Source organism: Pantherophis guttatus, chromosome 2 (assembly GCF_059756535.1).
Source record: "Pantherophis guttatus breed Tessera chromosome 2, ASM5975653v1, whole genome shotgun sequence".
NCBI classification, from domain to species: Eukaryota; Metazoa; Chordata; class Lepidosauria; order Squamata; family Colubridae; genus Pantherophis; species Pantherophis guttatus.
The window spans coordinates 120580052-120589126 of record NC_142064.1 but is presented as its reverse complement, the minus strand read 5'-3'; positions in this window follow the sequence as shown (position 1 = coordinate 120589126).

Genomic DNA, 9075 nt, shown 5'->3' with positions numbered 1-9075 from the left:
TTCCTGGGCTGTTTATTGGGTTATAAATTTTGGGGATGAACCCTGAGGAGTATCCAATGGGAATGGCTTGTTGGGATCTGTTCACAATTAAGGATACTTCTGAGGATTGCTGCCGCTACCCCAGATCATGTGCTTAAGACCTGGCCTGATTTAGAAATCATCTGCCTAGATTTAACTCTGATGTTGATGAAGCAGGGATTTTGTGGGGAAGAGGAAAGGGGAGAAAATAAATAAATAGTAAGAAAGAATAACAGTTTCCCAGGTTCACAATCACTGATGCAAAATCCTGACCTACCAAAAAAAAAAAAAGTAAAATGATCACTCATTTTTGAGTCTTCCCGGACTGCAGAAACAACAGCTAGTTTACATGTGCTCATTGCAATTGCTCTGTTTAACGAACTTGGCTGTGTGTTTGTGTATAAAGTTAGGCCCAGCTAAGAAGCAAACACAGTTATTAAACTCAAACCAGGCCCATTTGAATAGTTTTTCCTCCTTCAACTCTCTCAATTGAAGTAAAATGGGCAGTACCTTATTCCCCCAATACCTTATTTTCTCCACATTTCCCCCTACAATTTAAAAAAAATTGAATTGTTACTTTTAGAGTGAGCTGGGCTGCCTTCCGATCTCAAACTGACTAAAATTTTATTCCTTTTAAAGGCTCAAAACAACAGTTCTTACATAAAGAACTCTAAACAATATAGAGAATCAAAATATCAGGTTTTAAATAAATATTTGCAGAATCAGCAAAACCATAATATAAATAATTTTATTTATTTAATTTTTATTTATTTATTTATTTATTTTGCAAGATCTAGAAAAATTACACATTTGCCAGACATTGAGTATTGATTTATGAACTCCCCTGGTTCCTGTATCTGTTCAACATTTTTTTGTTTTGCATATTTTTGATACCAGTCCAGGATTTTAAGATTGTTTCCAAACAATTATTTTCTTGCTGTTCAGTTATCAGTTCCATTTGCAAAAGGTTAGAGGGAGTAATTTTACTGGGGGAGAAAACCTACTTTTGCCAAACAATATTTCAAAATCATTTTTGGCACAAAACAAATAATACAAGTTACACAAAGGATGCGGTTTGATGATTTGATCTAAGAAAGCAATCATTTTTGACAGTTTGCAAATAAATTTCCCTTAGTGAAAGTAACAATAATGTTGATTTTGTGCAAATTTAGTTGGGCTTTGTGTCTGACTGTGGAATGGGACATGAAAGTAATAAAAGGAAGCAAGAAAAGCAAGGTAAGCATTATAGTTATAATAATGGTACACATCTGAGGAGAACCGTAAATACAGGTAGTTCTTGACATATAACCATTCATTTAGTGATCATTCAACATTACAATGACACTGAAAAAAGTGACATATGACCGGTTCTCATACTGTTACAGCATCGCCAAGGTTGCATGATCAAAATTAGGACTCTTGGCAACTGCATGTATTTATGACAGTTGCACTGTCCTGGGGATCATGTGATAACCATTTGTAACTTTCCCAGCTGGTGTCCTACAAGCAAACTCAATGGGAGAAGCATGATTCTCTTTAACAGCACCAGTGATTCGCTTAAAAACTGTCAAAAGAGGTTGTAAAATGAGCAAAGCTCACTTAACAACTGCCTTGCTTAAAAACAGAAATGGGCTCAATTGTGATTGTAAATTGAGAACTACCTATACTCTTCATAAGAACTTTTTTTTCTGTTGGGCCTCTCAGAACCTTTAGTAACCATTAGGCCCAAAACCAAGAAAGGCATATGATGATTCTCCCAAACTGAGTTCTTTATTGTTTCACACAAAACTAGACTTTTTTTTTTAATGGGCCAGGCTGAGCACTCTACTATCTGCATCTACAATATATTCTGTGAACTATTAGGGAGGGGCTCTTTCTCATCCTCTTTCTCATCCTCTTTCTCACACACATAGTATCTGGGCTGAGTTGACTCTTACTCCTCTGCTATGCACCCTCTCCCTCTTGGAAATCAACCTCCTTACTACACTTTCCACCACAGTAATGCTCAGATTAGGTCTCTTATCAGTGGTGGATTTCAATTTTTTTTTACTACCGGTTCTGTGGGTGTGGCTTAGTGGGTGTGGCATGGCTTGGGCGTGGCAGGGGAAGGATACTGTAAAATCTCCATTCCCACCCCACTCCAGGAGAAGAATACTACAAAATCTCCATTCTGTCCCCAATTCAGGGGAAGGTTACTGCAAAATCCCCATTTCCTCCCGATCAGCTGGGACTTAGGAGGCAGAGAATAGATGTGGGCGGAGCCAATCAGAATTTTTACTACTGGTTCTCCGAATTACTCAAAATTCCACTACCGGTTCTCCAGAACTGGTTAGAATCTGCTGAAACCCACCTGGTCTCCATCGAGTAGGTCCATTGTTACAAAGATCTCCACATATGAGTTCCATCCATCCATGCATTCTATTTTCTTTTTCAAAAATACTCTACATATGGGGAATGATCCAATCCTCAATTTAGCTATGAATCATTGATTAAATAACATGGGACTGAATGTACCTGGGCTTATTCTAGACATTTGAGTCTTGGTGCTATATGCAGTAGTTGTTTCTATATTATGGCAACTATCCTGAAGTGTCTCAACTGTATCTTCACTACCATGAAGTTTTCTTAACCGTAAGGAGGAACAGTGTTTTTTTCCTCTCTAAAGAATATTGATGATGTCAATTACGTCTACATAGCTGCAACCGTGTAGAAAAGAGTTTACAGCTTAAGTGAGGAACGAGAAAAACTCTTTAAGATTAGGATGGGCAGATGGAAATTCTTTCTTTTTCATTGCTGAGAGTGGAGTTGAATAGACTAGGATGGATAAGCAGGCAGGGCCAAAGATCTTGAGACTCCGTTGGAACTCCTTGGTCATTATCCTGGCTGGTGCTTCTTTTCACCACAGTGCCTGGCTTCTAAAGATAACTTTATCTCTACTTGTCTATCCTGCTGCATCATGGATTAGCTGCTTGTTTCCAGCCTATGGGTGGAGCTTGGGGTGCCTAAAGGGCAAAGAGGCAGCATTTTTGGAGAATGTTTCTTTGCTTTACATTTTTACTAGTTTTGCATAAGGGCTTTTACTAGTTTTGCAAAATGCTTCTGGCATTTCTTGTTTCAGAATTGGGAGACTTAATACTTCAACTTTGCCCAGATGGTGTGGGGGAGAGAGAGAGGTACCCCACCTCAAAATCCACTCTTTGCATGTATATGCTGTACATCTGATTTTACTTGAAGGAAAGGAACTTTCCACATTCTAGGATCATCTGAACCATCCTCTGGAAATTTAAAATAGGTGCTCTCCTCCTAAGCAACATCTGTTATGCTAAGATGTTGCTAAGCAACACTAGACTAAGAAGGAAGAGAAAGGGTGTTCTACAAATACTAATGTGTATTATTGATATTGAATTATTCTCTTTCAGAGGGCTAATTTATGAAACATATTCCCTCTTGTTCTCAAATTATACATCTATACCTCATAATGCTATTTTTCCAATCCTGCCACTGGCTGTATAGAATATAGTGCTGCAACATCTTAGCCTGATAAAGCAAACCAAATACAATCAGAAAACAATATGGCTGCATTTCCAGAGACTGACTAAAGAGATCATGATACTGTGGGGTACTTCTGACCGGAGGTCTTACTTTAAGGTTTCTTAATTGAAAGATCAAATAAGGCAAGGGAGAGGTTATGGATGATGGTGAAATGTTGATCCGGGAGATTTGTTTTATTTTGTTTTTTTTTTACTATCCTGTTTCCCCCAAAATAAGACATCCCCTGATAATAAACCCAATCGGGCTTTTGAGTGCATGGCAATAAGGCCAAGCGCTTATTCCAGGGTTTAAAAAAATATAAGACAGGGTCTTATTTTCGGGAAAACACGGTAAATTTGGATGAAGAAATGCCTGAACTGGGGAGGTATCCCACACATGAAATTTTAAAAGGTTGCAATTTAGTGGCCACATCAATTTCCAGCTCCCATTTGATTCAGGTTTTTTTTAATATACTTGATGATTTATCAACCTCATGGATTAGCTCCTTCACCCATATCATCAGATTGTACAGCCTTCTTACACAAGAAAGGCTGTGACATATGTCGTCTTAAGTAGCCTTTCCAGCCTTTCTTTAAACTGAAGAAGCTTCTTGGATGAGAAGTGAAATGTTTTCAAAGGAAAAACAAAAAACCCCAAAAAAGTCCAGTTGCCTTTTGGGAAAAGCACCTTTGGGATAACCATGACCTGGATAATTGAGAATCTCCATAAACATCCATGAAGTTGTGCTAGTTAAGAATCTCAGAGGAGAGAAATACCTAGACCCGTGATGGCGAACCTATGGCATGCGTGCTACAGGTGGTACGTGAAGCCATATCTGTGGGCAAACAAGCCCTAGCTCAGCTCCAGTATGCATGTATGCCAGCCAGCTGATTTTCAGGCCTTCCAGAAGTTGGGAAACGGGCCGTTTCCGGCTTCTGGAGGGCCTCCTGGGGGGTGGGGAAGGCGGTGGGGAAGCCTATGGAGCCTGGGGAGAGCAAAAAACGGGCCTTCCGGACCCACTGGAAGTCAGGAAATGGGCCATTTCCAGTGTCCGGAGGGCCTCTGGGCGGGGAGGCCATTTTCGCCCTCCTCAGGCTCCAAGAAAGCCTCTGGAGCCCGGGGAGGGCGAAAAACGGACCTACCGGGCCTGCCATGCCATTGCATGCCAAAAGCGGGGGGAGTGCAGGGGTTGTGTGCACATGCGTGGGGCGCATTGAATTATGGTTGTGGACACATGCGCACGCAACCCCCCTGTGCTCCCCCCGCTTTTGGCACGCAACAGCCAAAAGGTTAGCCATCACTGACCTAGACCATAAACCACCATGGAAAAAGCCTTCTCTTTGGAAGTTTCCTACCTCATCTGAGATGGCAGGAACATCCAGAGCTGGTATTTTATTACAAAGTGTCTGGATAGAGAAAGATATATAAATATGGCTGATTTCCTCATTACATGCTCTGTAATGCTCTAGACTAGCTCTCACCCCATCACTTTCTTTTAAAACTAAGACTCTATCAATCTCCATCTCCAGATATTCTCATGCAGTGAGTAAGGGTTTGAAGTGAAGATAGGGGAGGGACATTTGAAACCACAAAATAAATATTTTGTCCCCAAATAGCTTTAGCAAAGATTTCTTTTGAATTTCCAAAAGAGCGTCTCATGTGTAGGACTGAGTTTCTGCCAATCCCTCTTACTCTCGCCCCCAGTAACAAGGCCTTTCAATAGATCAGTGGCTGCCATTATTAGGAAGCCATCTGATGTTCTTTCTTAGCTTTGTCTGACTGACACTCCCAACAGGAAAGAGAGATTTTGTACTCACTTAGTGAGCTAGTCTGGACAAGATTTTAGAAGTGGTTTGCCATTGCCTGTTCCTAGGGCTGAGAAAGAGTCCTGGTCCAGGTCCCCCAGCTGGCTTGATGTTTTAAGTAGGACTAGAACTCACAATCTCCCAGTTTCTAACCTGATACCTTAAAGTGGCTCCAATTTTGCCACTGCCACTGTCTTAAAGAAAAGGGGCCATCAATGGATCTCTGAATTTTATATAATGGTATAGTAACTAGAGTACTGAAATAGACCTAACTTTAAGTCCATTATTGGCTGTGGAAACACACCAGATAAATTTTGACCAGTCACACTCATTCTGGCCTATTTCAATGGGTAGCTATTGAGGAAGTAAAGCAAAAAGTGAACACGAAAAAAATAAATGGAACGTTTTTGTGCAAATTGTTGAATAAAAGATATAATTTTACTCATTGTGGTATTATTGGTGAAATTGCTAATGTGGATAATGGGGGTTCTCCTTTAAATCTTTAAAATTATTATTACAGACCTACAATCTGTCTCATTCTCAGGATTAGAGGGTACCTGTTGCGCAAATGGGGTAACAGAAGTGGCCTTGCTGAGGCTCTTCTCATGTGATTCCAGAGATAAAGCAATATTCAGTGAACTGCTTGGACACCTCAACTGAATTTTGCATCAGAAACCTACTCTGATTCTGTCCGCCACTCCTTTCAAGAATTAACACAGGATTGGCACAATATCATTACACAGAAAGAAAGAAATGTCCCACAACTTCAACACATTCTCAAAAAGGACAAGAGTTTCAAGTTTCTAGCCTTCATGTTTGTAATGAAATGAAAGTCTGAAATAGGTGCCAAACTCAGTAGGCATAGTTTTACAGTTGGTTTGTAGTTTATACCCTCTTTTTAAACAAAGAAAAAAAAAAGTCAAGAATTTTTCAGGAAAGCTATTATTATTTGGAAGAAAATCATGGGAATGAGAAATGAGGCTGTAATAGGCAGAAGAGGAGAAACAAATACAACAGAAAAAGAGCATTCCGTAAGAAAACTTGGAATTGAAAAGGCTACGTTGATCAAGCTTTCTTTGAGGTAGGCCAAGTCAAGAAACAAGCGTGGCAAATATTGCAGGAATATTCTTCATTATTTTTGAGTAGATTGTTTCTTAGTATGATTTGATTGCTTATTTGTACCCTAGGACTATCATTAAGTATTGTACCTTATGATTCTTAACGAATGTATCTTTTCTTTTTATGTACACTGAGAGCATATGCACCATGCTCTCATGTGTCATTGGACACATATTCCTTGTGTGTCCAATCACACTTGGCCAATAAAAAAAAAAGAATTCCTATTCTATTCTATTCTATTCTATTCTAAAGTAACAGAACTTTGAAACCTGCAAGAGTTTCTCTCTGTCCCATGTCATAACATACAAAAAGGGGATATTCTGAGTTTTTTCCTTATGCTTTCCTTTTCTCAGGGCAGAGTAATCTTTTCTCAAATGCCCTCTTAATGATTCCCTCATTCTTTCCCAGTTCCCAAAGGCGGTTCTACCTTCCTTCCTCTTGATAATATATGTGTACAATGTCTGTCTGCCATAATTATAACATGATTGTCCAACAATGAGGAAAGTGGGATATAAATAATGAAAATAACTAAAGCGCTTCACTTTTAATTAATTTAAAATGTGAGGACTAGCAACTTGACTTTGGCTCATGTCTCTGTCACTGAGATGAGGAATGAGCACTGACTTGCCCTGAGGAAATGTTCGGGTTTTGGGCCCTTTCCCAGTTTTGCCCTTTTCTAGGATGCCTGATAGTAGACTACAGTTTGCAACAGTTTTTCTTGCTCCGAAGTCTTCAGAGAAGCTGCTCCCCAGCAGTCACCCACGCAACCAATGAATGTTTTGCTTCCCAGCTCTGCCCTGTCACTCAGAGCCCAAACCGTCAGTTCAGACTTCTGATAAGGCCTTATCAGAGCTGCCCAGCTCTGCTAACTCAGAGCTACTATGCCTTGCAGCTTTCGCACCACCCCAAGAGCTGGGCTGGGGTAAGCGGCAAGCTGCATGATGCACAGGCTGGGAAATTCAAGGGGGTGACTGAAAGGATTGGCTCGCAGGCACCCCTCTGCTCCCTGACTCAGCCAGACCAAATGACACCTGTGAAATGGTGGCAAGATTTGCAGAAACAAGCTTGCTAAAAGGAGGAAGAGCAACCATGCTGGCTTGGTCCCAAGCAACCCACAGGCAATTCAAGAGAGGCAATCCCAGACCTCCTCAGTGTTGCAGTGAATGATGGAAATGATCATATCCTGCAAACAATCCTATAGTTGCTCCCCTCTCCTCACATCCTTGCAGTGAAATGGGCCCTTCAGAAACATAGCCTCACTAGGTCCCCAGCTTCTATTGCCACTTGTGAGGGCTGTAGGGCAGCCAGTCAGGCAAGCTGATTTCTAAGCCCACTTTCCAAACAATACTGCAAGCAAGACCTATATTTTCTGTAGCATTTGCATTCTTATACTATAATGCTGTATTAAAGGTGGAAGTAGACATACTGTATATATTCTTCCAAGTGAAATCAAGCAAGATTGGGAAGAGGGTAGAAGTCTCCTGGGGCTTTTTCCATAGCATAGGAGAGCATCTTGCTTCCAAATACATTTTAATATTTCGCATGGTGGCTTTTGTAAATCCTGATCCAATTACAAATAAAGGCAGAATTTTAATGCATGGAAAATATAGCCTTCCCTGAGATGAAATTATGACCTGGAAACTCTCTGCAACGATAACAGTAACAAACAAGAACAATAATAATACATTGAATCAAAGAAAAATTGATAATAATATTCAGCCTAAACATCTGGGTGACTGTGCAACCAACTAAAATAATACAACAGGTTAGAATTTTTACCTTGCTATCGTCTGTGCTGCACGGTCTTCTAAAATGAGAATGGACTGGTCAACTAAATATGACAGTTGCTTCCTAATAAATCCAGTTGTCCTTTTCAAACACTGGAACTTAACCTGATAGCACCTGCTGCAATTCGCTATCTAAACAGGCAGACCTACAGTTGCAAGGAGGGGAAGGGGAGATTGTGCACTGCCATTTTGCATCCATAAATACCTATTTGTAGACATCCCTCCTTATGTCAAGAGGTGTTTGAGCTCTAATTTCAAAGGCATTTAATTTCTTAGCTGGAGGGGAGAGGAACGGGGAGGGTGAATTGTGAAGTGACAATTCCATTTGTAAAAGGCACTGGAGAAAACCACCCTAAATGCAGGATAACAGCACCCATGTTTTAACTGAGACTAATTTAGAGAGCCAAAGAAGCCAGTTATTGGTTCTACTTCTCTGTCCTTCAGCATCACTCTCAGATTCATTTTTCTGATCAAGACTAATTACAAATAAAGCCAGAGCTCTGCTTTGAAGAATAGCTCTGCTGGACCAGTCACCTGGTGTAATAGGCGACAAATAAATTTAATAAATAAATAAATCAGCCGAAGAACCAGCCAGTTCAGCATTCTCATCCCATAATGGCCAACTAGATGCCTTCAAGATGCCCCAAGCAGCCGCCTCTTTATGTCTCCCAGAAATCGATGCCTTACTTCCAGTGCAGGTCACTCATACTTTTGTGATCTACTGTACAGCTGTTGATAACCTTGTTCTCCACTAAATAACTATCCTCTTTTACTTTTACCTCCACTGTTGTGCCCTCTATACTTTTCAGTATCCA